Genomic DNA, 18,142 nt, shown 5'->3' with positions numbered 1-18,142 from the left:
AAGAAATCGGCCTATGAATTTTCCCTTTCCACCCTTCGGCCCAAAACACAATTCAAGGGTTAAATCTCTTAACCATCATTACCTCATTCCACAAGGACTAAACTTTGCCTCCTTAAAGGCCAAAGCCTTTACTCAATTGACTTCCGGTCCACGACCCTAAAATAAGAAACGACAATAAACAAGATGTTACAATTCTCCCCCACTTATATTAGATTTCATCCTTGAAATTTGCTCTCGCTTCCACTTCATGATGCAACCACTCATATCAACAAAACTGTATGGAAATCCACAGATTTGATCGGCTCAAGGCCTTCTTAGCTAAACATCGACATGCTAATCCCGCAAATAAGTGCACCATCACAACGAAAACTAACTGGTCACAAACTAAACAGGGCCATGCTCCTACTTGGATCCAAAAGCTCTGCTTAGCTATCTACTGTCAACACTCGGGCTCACCCCGGTCCACTAATCGACAACATCACACGAGCTTACCCCCGATCCACTAACCAACAACAACAATCATAGCCTAACAAAATGCACATAGATCCCAATAAGACTTAACTGATCCTACCAGGTCTTCGGGGCCTGACTCAGATCTCCAAACCCCAATCAAACAAGAACAGACAGGGAAGCCCTCATCACATCCCTCAACCTGGGCTCCTAACACCCTAGTTTCTAAGGCACAAGCACGCTCTATAGATGTTATCACAACTAAAACTAATACGACTCGATGAGAAGTCCAACAGCCGACGATGATCTTAAAGCGTCATCAGAACATTCAGTAGTTGTGCAAAAGTCTTGGAATTGGAGAAATCCGACCGAGAACCGAACCTTAGCACAAGGTCTTCCAGCTGTGAGGTTCCACTCTTCCCCACTTGAAATATGCTAGAATCTGGGAACTTCACAATCCTTTGATACCCAGACTAACTTGAACTCTACCACTTGATCCCAACCACTGATATCTTGATACACCATAAAATCTCAACCACACAACATTCGCAAATTCCAATACACATATAACTGAGGACAAATATAATTAATCCATTCATAACAAGAAATCTAATTTAACAGAGCTAAATAAGATAATTTCATTCAACTGATCATCCAAGATTACAACTGAACTTTGAACATAAACAGAAAATACATATGAATACCAACACTTCAACAATCGACCAAAAAGAGGAACTGATAACTCAAACCTCGGTCTCCTGGACTCCGGCCCCCCACAACCGTTGGGTAACTGATAAGCTAGGGGTGTAGGGTCTAGCACCTCACAAAAAAATAAAAGGAAAATGAGCTCTGATGTTTCCCTCTTGGCCGCAATGGAAACAAGCCACACTTACGACATACAAATGATCGACACCTTCCACCATAAAACTTCCCACACCTTCCATAATCGGAACTCCTCCGCTCAACTGATCTTGAACTTGGGTCGGTGGATTTTACCCGCTTGGCTGCCGGTTGATACTGTCCTGAAGCTGTTCCCTCTTCATTTTGTTGAATCTCCAACTCAATCTCCATCCTCCTAGCACTTAACTGCATCTTGGTGAAGGTTTGGTTTTGCTGAGTAGGTACAAACTCTCAAATATCCTTCTTGAGCATACTCAAGTATCGTGACATATGTGCCTGCTCCGAAGCGGCATACTCAGGGCAAAAAAGATCCCCCTCCGTGAATATCTTGGTGATCTCTGTCACCGAATCAGTCGTCTACTTCAGCGACAGGTATTCCTGTTCCAGTAACTCCCGCTCCATAAGAGGAACATACTCTACTCGGAACATATCCAGAAACAACTCCCAATTCACTACAGTTCACTCTGCATGCGAAAAGCTCTGGGTCACAAACTCCCACCAATCTTTCGCACTCCAACGAAGAAGATTCAATGCAAATTTCACCTTCTGGGACCTCGGGGCATGAAAACCTGAAGAAATATCCCTCTACATCGGAAATCCATCTCGAAAAGATGATCGGGTCCCTGTCCCCTCAGAACTCCGGAGGCTTCTTTTAATTGAAATCTGGGTACTACATCGCCCCACCTCCCTGAGATCCTGCAATAGCGACGGTTGTTGTGGCTGCGGCAACAAATACCCGTGTGACGACGGCATAGCGCCAATCAAACTCGTCGATCAACGCATTCTTGACACACCTTAACAACTCCGGAGTCGCCTCCCTGATCGCCTCAGTCACTCCGATAGCAATGATGCCACATATCTCCTCCTCACTTAGACCTTCTCTCCTAGTGTCACCAACTTCTAATCCTAAACCTTCAAAAGCCGCCATACTAAAATTATACCAAGGAAAGATCAGACATCACAAAATAGTGCTCAACACACCAGGCCACACTCGTATTATTTCCTTTGTATCCTCGAGGTTCTTCCTGAATCTCATACGGATCATGTGCTTTTAGTTGTACGGGCCCATACTACCTTCCACACTTATCCGTAGTCGATTTAGAATTCATCCAATGGTCCTAAGTCAGTATACTTGACCAATCTTAGGCGCACTAACACCTACTTATCCTACGAGCTACAAATAACTTCCTAGGCACTCTTTCTAGGATTATCCTTGCTCTCGCGTCACTGGTAGTTTCTATGCATGCTTGTTGTATATAATAATGGGTTAGATAGACTATCGAATAATCGACTCTGCCCTACATCCACAACCAAACAAGGAACATTAAGTAAGGCTAATTCGATCATTCTAAGGCTATTTAATCCTGAACATATACAACTAATCAACATACACGTAACAATCACACAATCAAGTAATATATAGCAAGCAATTCCCTATATCATAAGATCACCGAAATCAGACAATTCTATCTAATGGTCCCTATAAGAACCCTAGATTATCCACTAGTATGCTTCCTAACAGTTCACATATCAACAAAATCAAAAACTCAACGCATATAACAAGTATGGGTATTTTGGAAACCACTCTCATGTTCGGGCTCTAGCTGACTGTACACACCACATCTTCTTGTAAAACCGAAGTTGAGTTAAGGTTAACTTTCCTGATCCCAATCCAAGAATCAAACAAGAACATGACAAGAGACCAAACCTATGCCTCTAACTTAAACCTTTTATGAAAATTCTTTTCCAAAAACGTTTTGTGAAAACTCTCAGATCCTGGTTTGAGACTGGATTCACACAAGTGTTCCTCCAATTCGATCAAACCAGGGCTCTGATACCAACTTGTAACATCCCATTTTCACAACCAAAAATTTTCATTTTTATTAGCGTAAAACTTCCTAATTATAAAGCCAATATTAAGAAAACCGTTTATTCCAACATACACTTATTGAAAATCATAGTAATATTAAAGCGCAAAATCTTCATTGCTGCTGATGAATGTGTACAATCATGCCTTTGCCTTCCCATGATAAGCGATGATACCTGAAACAATAAACAACTAGGTAAGCACAAAGCTTAGTGAGTTTCCCGCAAAATACCCCATACTAGAAACATACAAGCATGCATAATAGCCTACAATCATCGGATTGGAATGCCTAGGCCCAATCAGTCTGTGGACTGGAATGCCAACATGCAACAGGTCCAATCAGCCATCACGCTGGCATACCTAGGTTTTATTGGCCTACAGCCTCAAACCAATCGCTCTTCCCGAGCCTCAGTGCCTACCGCTTATAGTCGGCCCATACCGAGTATCTTGGCCTATAGAACAAAGCAGGACTGCCTCAACCCACTACCACCATATGTCGACATATAAACAATCAAGGATCAAGTAGGCACATAATACATGAAAACATCAATCATACAACTCACTACCGCCTACTAGTCGTCTCACAAGATATTGTCCTACTACCAACTAACTTCAATGAAATGTGTAACCATAAGTAACTAGAGGTGAGATAGTGTGACAACCCGAAAAAATTTATCTTGTAAAGTCAATTCCATCAACCAGAAGTCAGACTTAATTCTAATGCCTTTTAGCCTTGTTAAGGGTCATTCTAATGAGCTCTAAGCCTAGTACACTCAAGGGTTGAGTGTTAGGGAGTATTAACTCGAGATCAGAAGGCTACACCCGAACCAGAGAACCAAACACTTGAGGTTCACGGCCACAAACCTAGTTCACGGCCGTGAACTCTCTTCTAGCCATGATCTTTCCCCATTATGTATAGATTTCCCTCATTTCTTCATCATTCTTCCAAATCCCAACTCAAGAACTTCCATTCTCTCTCAAGTATCATCAAGAATTACTCCCATTTCTCGTCCAAGTTGTAAGTGATTCTTCCATTTGTTCCTTGATATCCTTCTTGATCTAGTACAACCCTATGATTTCATCCATGAATTCACCACTTTTGTTTAGATCTTCAAGATCATCATCTTTCACCAAGAACACCAAGAACACACACTTGTTCTTGGTGGCCGTGAACTCCCAAGGGTTCCCAAATCGTAAGTGTTTCATCATTTATCTTGTTATACTTGAAAGACTACTAGATCCTAGCCTTGATTCTTCAAAATTCATCACCATCTTCATGAGCTTGAGGTGTTCACGGTCGTGAACCCTTTATAGGGACGTGAACCCTTCATGAATTCATACATGGCCGTGAACACACCATGTGTTCTATGGCGGTGAACATTTTCCTTTGGCCGTAAACTCCTTTTGATCAATCACATGTGATTTTAACAATTCATTTCAAGTGTTTCCTAGTCCCTAAGGTAGTTTCCTTGCATGTTAGTTGTTTTAAACACTAATTACATGCTTATATATGCCATTATATGTCATTTAGGACTCGTTTGTGTCCCGGAAATTCATTCGTGGAACTTCTCATCCTTACACGAACCTTTAATTGAATCACCCACATAAGGTGAGTTCATACCCCTATAATCAATCTTTTAAATGTTTTAAATGCTTTTAAGGGCGAGGGGGGGGGGGGGTGGAATACAAGTTGAACACAATGATAATTTTGTAAATGTTATATGTGATAAACATCATTTTAAAGGATTGCTTATGTGTTTAAAAGTGGTCAAATCATTTCAAAAACTCTTTTAAAGTTATGTTACTTTATTGTTTATAAAACTCCGTTTTTAAAGTACAATCATAACTCAGTAGATAATCGAGTCTTTTATTCAAGTCAAATACAGTTCAAGTAAACATACTAGTAAACTATAATAGGTGTAGTTTAGGGGTTCAGTTCATACTATCACTAGTACAGGGAGGAACATACTATAACGAGAACAGAAGGAACATACTATACACTAGAACATAAGGAACATACTATACACTAGAACAGAGAAAACATACTATACAAATACAAGAATACTATAACTTTAATGCGAGCCACTACTTCATGGCACGACAATATACTGCTGTGCCATGTTTTGTAACCAGAGTCTCCTGGAGGGAGATCGTGAATTTGTGTATAGATCTATACAGGATTGACCATCCTACACCTTGCTGCTAGCTATAGTGGGACCTGCAGGTCTACAGGTGACGAATGTCATACCATTTCGACGTCTTTGATCGTCGTGTTTTACTAGTCAATCAAGTATGGTTACAACCTCATCACATTTTAACCTTAATTAACAAACTGGTTTTAAGGTAGTTAGTGTTTCAGTAGTTACTTTATACAGTATTACTGAATACTTTCATTTTCCCATTACATTAATATAGTGATCTTCTCACATAAAAAATAATGCAAACTATTTTCTGGTAAAAATAGTCTTAAACTTGGGAAAACTTACATCATTACAAAAGACAAACAGAACAGTCGAGTCTTAGTACATTCAGTTAGAAGGGGGCCTATAATGCGAACTTTATGATTCCTCGGTAGATACATCAGGGATATATATTAATCGCGTCCGGTAGACAGTGGAATGTGTGCTTTCTGCTTCATTTCCTGTTCCTTGTTTGGTTGTGGGCTTAGAGCAGATTCACTCAGTCTACTATCTAATCGATCTTAGCTATATATATATATATATATATATATATATATATATATATATATATATATATATATATATATATATATATATATATATATATATATATTCCGTATACACGAAATAATCATAAGGAGTACCATGTATGGGTCAGGTCATAGTATACAAATTCAATACTCCGTTTTCTAGTACAAAAACATACTTTTTCAGATAGAACATTTAGTAGGCTAAACTAGAAACTTATCAGTAAAGGGTTTAATTCATTTTATTAAACCAATATAACTTAAAGGACCTTAGGTGGTTAATTCTATAATACATTAGTTTATACATCATGATTATATATAATTAATATCCGATAGGTAGTTGGATGTGTGCTTTCCGCCTTACTTCCTGTTCCTTGTTTGGTTGTGGGCTTAGGGCAGATTCACACAATTAACTATCCGTTCGATATTAGATTATATATAGCTAGTATAAACTAAGTGATTATAGAAGGAACTATTGTGGTTACCATTTTTACTAAAGGAAATAAGGGTTTTTCTTAAAGAATGTTTTCATTAAATATAAAGAAACTATTATAGTTAACTCCATGAGTACCAAATGAATACGCCAGGGTTATATACAACGAAGACCTAACAAACAATGGGATGTGTGATTTCCGCTTCATTCCCTGTTCCTTGTTTAGTTGTGGGCTTAGGGCAGATTCACACAATCGATTGTCTGTTTACTCTGGGTTTTATATAACTTGTATCCATTTATGTGACATCCCCTAATTTCTCGGCCAGAAACGACCGATTTAATTTATGCTTTTTAAAATAAAATCAGAGTAATCCTTTTAAAAGGTGTTGCGGAATTTGTTCCCATAAAAACATGATAATTATATTATCAAATCATTTATGAAGAAATGTATTTTATTCACTTAAACCATTGGGATGTCATCGTCAATATAGAAACATAAGCATAAACAGAACTTACACTCACTTACACTAGTGATCTACATCTCTTTTAATCTCTCAGTGTAAAGTAACTTCGTATCGATACCTGTGATACAAACAAACTGAGTGGGCCAGGCTTGGGAGCCTGGTGAGCATATAGGGCTTTCAACCCACAATAAATAATTTATTATGCTTAAACATCAAACAATCAACCCAATTACCCAATCCCCATTATCTTATTTATTTCTTAATGATTTACCCTAAGAATCAAATCTCACTCATTCCTAAGGATTCATCCTAAGGAATAGGCACGAAGTCCATTGCTGCCCAAGGTTCATACAACAGGCACTACGTCACATAGTCGCCGGGTTTATACAATAGGCACTACGTCTCATAGTCGCTAAGGTTTATACAATAGGCACTACGTCTCATAGTCGCCAGGGTTTATACAATAGGCACTACGTCTCATAGTCGCCAGGGTTTATACAATAGTTTTATTGAGAAACCGGGAGTTTTATTGAGAAACCGGGCTCTGCGAAGGGTCGGGCTTCGAAACCGAAAAGATAAATTTTCCGGGTCTTCTCGGGCACTTCGTGGCGTATTCCGGGTTTTAGAATTGATGCCGGGGCTTCGGGGAATGTTAAGGTGAAGAAAATATGGAAAAGGGGGTTAAAAGTGGCAAAATCCCAAAAGTACCCGGGAGGGTTCGCATACCCTTCTATTTATAGGGTCCGAAGCTGCTGATCAGACGGATGAGAAGAAGCCACGCGTCGCAGATCCGAGGGTTCGCAGGGATGGCTCGCACGTGGGCTCGCACATGGCTGCGCATGCGAGGGCCTCGCTGGAGGCTTCTGGTTGGACCGCTTCGGACAGCACCTCGGTTCGGACACGTTGCTGGTGACACACCGAGATCGGACACGGGGCAGCCTCCTATTGGACCGAACCTCGGACTCGCGAAGAACATGACACGCCTCGCCAGCTGGCCTCCGGTGACTCAGCAGTTCAGACATGTGGCAAGCATGCAGCGAGGGTGACGTGACATTTCCGGGTGAAGCTTATCTCTGCGAAATTTCTCGGTTTTCGCGCCAAAGCTTCTAAAATCCATAACTTTCGCATACGAGCTCCGTTTTTGACGTTCTTTATATGCACGCGTAGGTAAAATTACGCTCTACAACTTTCGTTTAGACTTCGTCGGCTAACTTTGACTTTAATTTTTATATTATTATTTTTAACAGACCGGGACAGAAATCCGTTAAAAATTCATAACTTCTTCATCCGACGTTCGTTTTCGTCAGACTTTTTATCGTTGTTCTACTAATGACGAGACCTTCGATTCTCGTTTAGGTCGTGTCGGCTAAAAATCACTCGATCTAAAATTCGAGTTTTTAGCTATCTACTGCTAAGCTGAAACTTCGAAAAATCATAACTTCCTCATACGAAGTCAGATTTGGGCGTTCTTTTTATCGAACTTCTCGGTTTAACGAATACTACGAGTTTCGTTTAGATTACTAAGTCTAAAAAGTAGTTTATCGAAAACTCACTTTTTACGACATTCAGCACCGTGCCGGTTTATCGCGAAACTTCGACAGGTCATAACTTCTTCGTTATAACTCGGATTTCGGCATTCTTTATATATCCGTAATCCTTGTCACGCCCACTACAAGTTTCTTAATAGATATCGGCTTTATCTAAAATTTAATTTTTGACGCTCATTTTTATTCTTAATTAATTAAACCCTAATAATTAAGCATAAAACACATAATTCACATAATATTCACATAATTCCTTTTCATTTCTTCAAAATGAGTCACAAAGGTTAACCTAGACTATTATGTCAATATTAATGCCTAGCCTAGAAACACGGGCATTACAATTCTCTCCCCCTTAGAATGATTCCGTCCCCGGAATCACACATCAGCAAACAAATACGCGTAGCGACTCACCATGTCACTCTCCGTTTCCCACGGTGAGATTTGGCCCATTCGTATGTTTCCAACACACAAGCACTAAATCGACTATCTTACGTTACAACATCTTAGTCTTACGGTCAACGATTGCCTCAGGTTCTTCCTTTAACCTCCTGTTTTCATCCAACCTTAATTCTGAAATGGGAATTATGTCGGGCACTCCTCCCGTGAATTTTCTCAAATAACACACACGAAAGGTGTTATGAATACCCTTTAGTTCTTCCGGTAATTCTAGCTTGTAAGCTTGATTCCCGATCCTCCGAAGAACTTTTAAGTGGTCCAATAAACCTTGCACTCAATTTTCCCTTCTACCAAACCTTATAAGTCCCTTACACGACGAGACTTTAAGTAAAACCGAATCTCCAACTTCGAATGATATCGGTTGTCTTTTCTTGTCAGCATAGCTCTTTTGAGCAGCTAACATGCTTTCCCTAGACACTTTCAACTTTTCAGCAGTCTAATGGACTATTTCAAGTCCCATAAACTGCTTTTCCCCAGCTTCCAGCCAACATGACGGCGTTCGACACTTTTCCCCATACAAAGCCTAATAAGGTGCCATTTAGATGTTTGAGTGGAAACTATCATTATAGGAAAATTCTACCAGAGGTAAGTGTTTACCCTAGTTACCTTGGAATTCCAGGGTACATGCTCTCAGCATATCCTTCCAGGTTTGAATTGTTCGTTTGCTCTGACCATCGATTTGCGGATGGTAAGCCGTATTCAAACACAACTTGGTACCCAATTCCTCTTACATACTCCTCCAACACCTTGAGGTAAAACGGTTGTTACGATCGGATACAATCGTTAACGGAACACCGTGAAGCCTCATAATTTTCTTCACGTAAGAATTCGCAAGTTTATCCATAGACCATTTCCCGTTGGCTGCTATGAAATGCGCACTCTTAGTGAAGCGATCAACGACCATCCAAATTATGTCGTGATCGTTCCTTGTTCTGGGTAGTTTAGTCACAAAATCCATAGTGATGTCTTCCCATTTGACCATGGGTATAGGCAAAGGTTCTAAACTCCCATATGGTTTCTGATGTTGTGCCTTAACCCTAGCACAAGTTACACACTCATCCACATACTTTGCAACATCGAGCTTCATCGTCGGCCACCAGTAATAGGGTTTTAGATCCCTATACATTTTCGTACTGCCGGGATGAATCGAGTACATGGTTCTGTGAGCTTCTTCCATCAGAAGACCTCTTACTCCTCCCGCCTTAGGTACCCAAATCCTATCTTTGAATACCTTCAGTCCTTGACCGTTTGTATCAAACACCAACGTTTTGCCCAAACGTTCCTCCTTTCGGTCATTTCTCTCTAAAGCTTCCTCTTGAGCTTTCTTTATACTTTCCACAACTGTCGAGACAACTTCAATTCTTAACGCTCTTGGCCTTTTCTTTTCAAGATTTACCTTCCGACTGAGAGCATCAGCAACAACATTTGCTTTACCAGGGTGGTAAAGTATCTCACAGCCGAAGTCCTTGAGTAACTCTAGCCAGCGCCGTTGCCTCATGTTCAATTCCTTCTGATTAAAGAGATATTGAGGACTCTTATAATCAGTGAGAAGTTTGCACTTAGTACCGTAAAGATAATACCTCCATATCTTTAAGGCAAATACTACCGCTATCAACTCCAGACCATAAGTGGGGTAGTTCTTTTCATACTCCTTCAATTGCCTCGATGCATTCGCTATCATTTTATCCCTTTGGGTCAGAACACAACCTAACCCAACTCCAGAGGCATCACTATAAAATGTGAAGTCATCAACTCCTTCAGGTAACGAAAGAATCGGTGCTTCGCACAACGTCTTCTTTATCTTCTCAAAACTTCCTTATGCTTCTCATTCCAAGTATAAACAGCTCCTTTGTGGTTCAAAGCTGTTAATGGAGTCGCGATCGAAGAAAAGCCTTAGATAAACCTTCGGTAATATCCAGCTAATTCTAAAAAGCTTCAGATCTCCGTAGGACTTTCAATTGTAACCTTCGAGTTACAAAGTAAATCCTTGTTGAGGACTCCTTCTTCTTCTTAGGATAAGTACTTCCCCTTATCTATTGTAACAGATCGACGGGTCATGTTCTAATGACCTTCATCAGATGATGCAACGTCTAGACTCAAGTCTCTTTGAGTCAAATTCCAGAATGGAATATACCTTCGTTCGTATCTTAATGTGATATAATCACATTTTAGCATATAGCATTTCCAGCTACAAGCTTCATTAACAACGAGCGCGATGCTATCGATCGCATTAATTTCAACCTTCTGACTTTAGTCAGATGCTACATCGAACTTGGTCCTCCGAACCATGTAACAAACTCATCGTAGTCGGACTCAATTTGATATGACCACTAGGGTCGGAATAACAACCAACTTACTAGTCATTACCGAAACAAGGGTAATGACATATCCGAATAAAATGGAATCAATCACTAGTTTCTTGGTAACCTTGTGACTTTCCCTGATCCAAGCGTGAGTCCTGTGCTTCCAGTAGTATAGATCTCTACTACTATTCACACCTACTTATACTCGTACCAAGTACTGACTCCCAGTCCCTAAGTCCTAAAATCACAAAACAATTTAACACATACGAATGTGTCCAATTAATCATAGAATTTTCCTAGACTCTACTAGGACTTCTTCCACGCGTATCTTCAATCATCAATTCTACTTCAACTTGGTTGGTGATGGAAATTCCAGACGATGGGACAAATTCAAGAATTACACCAACCATTCATCATCCTGCCAATCGGAGGTGTACTTCAGACGTACCGTATCCCTCTAAACGTTCCGTTATTTTATTAGACATATTCTAAAGGCAAGATACCACTCTTATGATATCTTCTGATAGGTATCATTCACTATCATAAGCTTTTCATTTCCTCCATCTACTCAATTCTCTACGAGTCTTCACCATAATGTTTTGTACACCCAAGCAGGCGTTCGGTGTACCGAGCGAGAATTTAAGATAGGAAAGCTTTATTTATGATAGACGTATAAATCTCCTGATCACTTCGAAACGTTTACATGTTAGTTCTAATCTCGTAATCATACGCTTAGAATCCTACACACATAAGGTTTCCAGATCCGGTCGGCAACAAACCATAGATCCGAACAAATAATAGCATCATTATAGCTATAACACAAAACATTTAGCACATAAAAGCATTTTAGGCATCCTTGCTAAAATAAACTAGTGCTCGTGTCTAAAATATGGTAGACACTCATCTCACAATCATCACTTAGCATTCTAAGTTTAAGTCTAGAAATCCTACAATTTCTTAGTTCGCTTAAACTAATGCTCTGATACCAACTGTGACATCCCCTAATTTCTCGGCCAGAAAAGACCGATTTAATTTATGCTTTTTAAAATAAAATCAGAGTAATCCTTTTAAAAGGTGTTGCGGAATTTGTTCCCATAAAAACATGATAATTATATTATCAAATCATTTATGAAGAAATGTATTTTATTCACTTAAACCATTGGGATGTCATCGTCAATATAGAAACATAAGCATAAACAGAACTTACACTCACTTACACTAGTGATCTACATCGCTTTTAATCTCTCAGTGTAAAGTAACTTCGTATCGATACCTGTGATACAAACAAACTGAGTGGGTCAGGCTTGGGAGCCTGGTGAGCATATAGGGTTTTCAACCCACAATAAATAATTATTATGCTTAAACATCAAACAATCAACCTAATTACCCAATCCCCATTATCTTATTTATTTCTTAAGGATTTACCCTAAGAATCAAATCTCACTCATTCCTAAGGATTCATCCTAAGGAATAGGCACGAAGTCCATCACTGCCCAAGGTTCATACAACAGGCACTACGTCACATAGTCGCCGGGTTTATACAATAGGCACTACGTCTCATAGTCGCTAAGGTTTATACAATAGGCACTACGTCTCATAGTCGCCAGGGTTTATACAATAGGCACTACGTCTCATAGTCGCCAGGGTTTATACAATAGGCACTACGTCTCATAGTCGCCAGGGTTTATCTAATAGACACGAAGTCACATCGTCGCCAAGGTTTATACAACAGGCACTAAGTCCATAGCTGCCAACATACTAAATCCGTAGCTACCAACGTACATCTATACTGTACTAAATTCATAGCTACCAACGTACATCTATACTATACTTTTATCCTTCATACTTTATCTACCCATGTTTTACCCAACATATTTGACGATAAAATACATATACATTTTAAATCATTTTAAACATGTATAAAACATTCATTCAACATCCATCTCAAATAAACAAACAACATATATACACATATCACGTATTTTATATAAAATACTTCATATTTATGAGTAAGATGAAAGTGACTACACACTCACCTGATTTAATGAAAATCGGGCAGCAATTCGTTTCCTAAAGTGATCGTTTCTAATAAAACCGAGAGTTTTATTGAGAAACCGAGCTCTGCGAAGGGTCGGGCTTCGAAACCAAAAAGATAAATTTTCCGGGTCTTCTCGGGCACTTCGTGGCGTATTCCTGGTGTTAGAATCGATACCGGGGCTTCGGGGAATGTTAAGGTGAAGAAAATATGGAAAAAGGGGTTAAAAGTGGCAAAATCCCAAAAGTACCCGGGAGGGTTCGCATACCCTTCTATTTATAGGGTCCGAAGCTGCTGATCGGACGGATGAGAAGAAGCCACGCATCGCAGATCCGAGGGTTCGCAGGGATGGCTTACACGTGGGCTCGCACATGGCTGCGCATGCAAGGGCCTCGCTGGAGGCTTCTGGTTGGACCGCTTCGGACAACACCTCGGTTCGGACACGTTGCTGGTGACACACAGAGATCGGACACGGGGCAGCCTCCTATTGGACCGAACCTTGGACTCGCGAAGAACATGACACGCCTCGCCAGCTGGCCTCCGGTGACTCAGCAGTTCAGACATGTGGCAAGCATGCAGCGAGGGTGACGTGACATTTCCGGGTGAAGCTTATCTATGCGAAATTTCTCGGTTTTCGCGCCAAAGCTTCTAAAATCCATAACTTTCGCATACGAGCTCCGTTTTTGACGTTCTTTATATGCACGCGTAGGTAAAATTACGCTCTACAACTTTCGTTTAGACTTCGTCGGCTAATTTTGACTTTAATTTTTATATTATTATTTTTAACAGACCGGGACAGAAATCCGTTAAAAATTCATAACTTCTTCATCCGACGTTCGTTTTCGTCAGACTTTTTATTGTTGTTCTACTAATGACGAGACCTTCGATTCTCGTTTAGGTCGTGTCGGCTAAAAATCACTCGATCTAAAATTCGAGTTTTTAGCTATCTACTGCTAAGCTGAAACTTCGAAAAATCATAACTTCCTCATACGAAGTCAGATTTGGGCGTTCTTTTTATCGAACTTCTCGGTTTAACGAATACTACGAGTTTCGTTTAGATTACTATGTCTAAAAAGTAGTTTATCGAAAACTCACTTTTTACGACATTCAGCACCGTGCCGGTTTATCGCGAAACTTCGACAGGTCATAACTTCTTCGTTATAACTCGGATTTCGGCATTCTTTATATATCCGTAATCCTTGTCACGCCCACTACAAGTTTCTTAATAGATATCGGCTTTATCTAAAATTTAATTTTTGACGCTCATTTTTATTCTTAATTAATTAAACCCTAATAATTAAGCATAAAACACATAATTCACATAATATTCACATAATTCCTTTTCATTTCTTCAAAATGAGTCACAAAGGTTAACCTAGACTATTATGTCAATATTAATGCCTAGCCTAGAAACACGGGCATTACAATTTAGTACTCATAGAAGGAACTGTAGAGTCATTTTTACTTTTATTCATCATATCAGAAGACATAGGATTTTCTGGAGGAACAGGCGAACTTTTCTAAAAAGAACTTTCAACTTACTTCACATCACTAAAATACTTATGAACTCACCAGCTTAAATGCTGATCTACTCTTTTGAAAATAACTTTTATTCTCAGGAGCCTAGTAGACAGGTACACGCACTAGGATTCAGAAGATAGAGCATAGTAGCTTCATGTCTTGTTTTGTTATTTACCTTTGGAGTCTATCTTATGTGAATCACATACTTTGTAAACACTTTAATATTAATGCAATGGTTGTGTGTTACTTTAATTACTATGATACATGTGTTGTGATACTAAACATGATGTCCTCCGCCCCCGAACGTTTCCGCCGTTCCAGTTTGGGGGTGTGACAGGTTGGTATCAGAACATTGTTTATAGTGAACTAAGTATATCAACCTATAAAAGATATACAACTATAAATGCAATGGGACTGAAGTGCTCTGAATAATAATATATTTTAAAAATATAACAATACTTTATAAAAGTTTACATACATGCTTATACATATATACATACTAGAACAAGTATCACAAGAAGAAGAGAACAAAAGTATTTAAAGGTTGAACACTGCGGTCAAACGTGGACAGTTATGTAATCATATCTGGGATCAATATAGCCTGATCAACTATATTCATTTGAGATGTGACCGACATGTGTTTGGGAGTGATGTGGTGTTGCAACAGTCTTAAAACTTACCTAACTCTATTAAAGGGACTTCTAGATCAGAACATAAAGTTAAAATAATATAGGAGTGTTTTATGATACTATAAGACAACAACAACAAGTTTAAAACATACCAAGTTCAATACATTAAAATACTATAGGAGTATTTTAGGCACTATAAATAACTTATGTGAGAATTTAAAAGACCCTTCTGGTAGGTCTATGATTTCGGAGTGTATACTTCCAAGGTTTTATATAATTGAGATTTTATAGAATTAGAATTTGTGATCTATGCTTCACTACCCGTTCCTTGTTTGGTTGTGGTTTTGGAGTAGGATCACTTATTCGAAGGTTTATTTAATCTTAAATTATATACAACTTGTATACATTGCGCGGTTATAGGAGGACCCAGTGAGGATCACCCCATAAAGTTTCACTTATTCTCATAGATTCTTTAGAAACTTCCATTCTCACACGACAAATCCAAATAGATGTAACCACTTCCTCATAGCGGTTAGCAGAAGAGTCAAGGAGGAACAAGATCAGGTTCATGAGAAGTTTTCAAAGAAGGATCAGCCGAAGAAACAAAATGTCTTATGCGTCACACTAATAAATAATAACCTTGATTGACTTAGTGAGCTAGTGAATACACTGCTCACACTATGTGTTACGATTATTTTCTTCTTTTCATGCAACTGGTAACAGTTATTCAATTCATAGATACTCATTCGAGGATAGCCATTTCTGATTCATAAAGTTTATTTCATATAGACTCCCTTATGAATTGTTTCCAGAACCCTATGAAAGTCAGAACCAGATACACTCAGAACTAGGATAACTTAGTCTTTCAGCTTTCGGCTTATATCCACTACTATAGACTTATTGCCATCTCATCTTTGTATTCTTTTAGCAAGATGCCTCCTCGTAGATCAAACAGACGCACTACTCCGATAAATCAAACTCAAACACCACTACCTCATCCACAGTTCAATCCTGCTGCTCTCCAAGCAGCGATATCAGCCGCAGTGGCAACTGCTCTAACTCACATCAGCGAAAGTGGTACCAACAGAACTGGTAGCGGTACCCACTTAACCAACCCCGGAGTTACCCATGGACACCCACGAGAGTGTTCTTACAAGGACTTTATGAACTGCAAACCCAAATCCTTTAATGGAAATGGGGGAGTCATTGCTCTGATGCAATGGTCCGAGAAAACAGATTCGGTCTTCGAAATCTGTCTGTGCCCAGAAGGGATCAAAGTGAAGTTTGCTGCCTGCACTTTCTCCGACAGAGCCCTAACATGGTGGAATATCCATGTTAAGTCACTGACCCTATCAGTGGCTAACTCAATAGGTTGGGAGAACCTAAAAGAGATGATGTTGGAAGAATACTGCCCGAGGGGCGAAGTCCAAAAGCTGGAACAAGAACTATGGGAGCACACCATGGTCGACTAAGACATAGTGACCTACACTGACAGGTTTAGCGACCTGGCAGCACTATGCCCCCGGATGGTTACTCCAGAGAGTAAGAAGATAGAAAGGTACATCTAGGGTTTCTCTACCCCGATTCAAGGGGATGTACTGTCTTCTAACCCAACTACATTCGATAGAGCCAAACGCCTGGCCCAACGACTCGTTGACCATGGAGTCCGCCATGGCGTGGTTGTCTCCGTTCCTGATCCATCAAAGGGAGGGGACTATAAACGAAAGTCGAGGAACAAAAGGAAGGAGCGAACAACACAGGAAACCCTGGAGGAGCAATAAATGGGTACTATATACGCCGCCGCAACACCTGCTACTCCAGCATCTGCCAGTCGATATGCCGGAACTCTCCCGAAGTGTGGAAAGTGCAACTATCACCACACCGGAGCATGTCGGGAAATGTAGTGTCTGAATTGCCAAAGGAAGGGGCACATCGCCCAGTTCTGCAGGGCACCGGCTCAACCGATCTCCCAAGTCCCCGGAGTAGAAGTAAACCAGGCCTGTTATGGTTGTGGTGAGACAGGGCACTACAAGAGGGACTGCTCGATAACGAAGAACTCCGGAGCGGATGGACGAATCCTGATGATCATCATAGGAGAATCTACCCCGGAGTCCCCAACGACCAGCGGTACGTCTTCGAAATAATAATTAATTTAAAATTTAATTTATATCTATATAAGATTAAAACTTGGGGAAAACACTATGAACAAGTCACATCATTTATGAGAGAACTAAAGATCCGTTCAGGGAAGCTATGATGGCCTAGTATGTACATCAGGGTTGTGCATAGCTAAGATTTTCCAGACTTAGAGTGAGTAATTCCGCCATAATTCTTGTTCCTTGTTTGGTTGTGGATTTAGGGCGGAGCCACTCAGTCTACCGTCTTATTCATCTTAATTATACATAACTTGTATATACCGGGCGATCATAGAGGTACTGAGGAGGATCATAATATAGAGTGTCGACACTAGTTATCAAAACACTTGCACTATTTGTACTCGCTCATCGCGGTACGATTTGTGGTAGTGGTAATATCAAGGGGAAAACAGAAAGCACTAGAACGCTTACACAGAGTACATTGTCGAGCACACTAGGGATACATCATCGTATAACAAACGTTTCTTTCAAATCGGCCTAACATATATTTCTGTAAAGAGTCTGTTTTCATCATTCGTCATGTATTGGCGTGGTCCTCACCATACTAAGTTCATATATTTCGAAATTCCATCGTCTTAACCGTTAAATTCACGAAACCCTCGTCATTCGTAACGACAGCCCGACCCAGACCTCAGAATCGTCTACCTCGTATTCTAAACCCCGAAGTACTAATGAGA

Source organism: Lactuca virosa, chromosome 5 (genome assembly GCF_052849685.1).
Source record: "Lactuca virosa cultivar CGN04683 chromosome 5, Lactuca_virosa_CGN04683_v6, whole genome shotgun sequence".
Taxonomy (NCBI): Eukaryota; Viridiplantae; Streptophyta; class Magnoliopsida; order Asterales; family Asteraceae; genus Lactuca; species Lactuca virosa.
The sequence above is the reverse complement of the archived record's forward strand: the minus strand, read 5'-3'. Positions refer to the sequence as shown.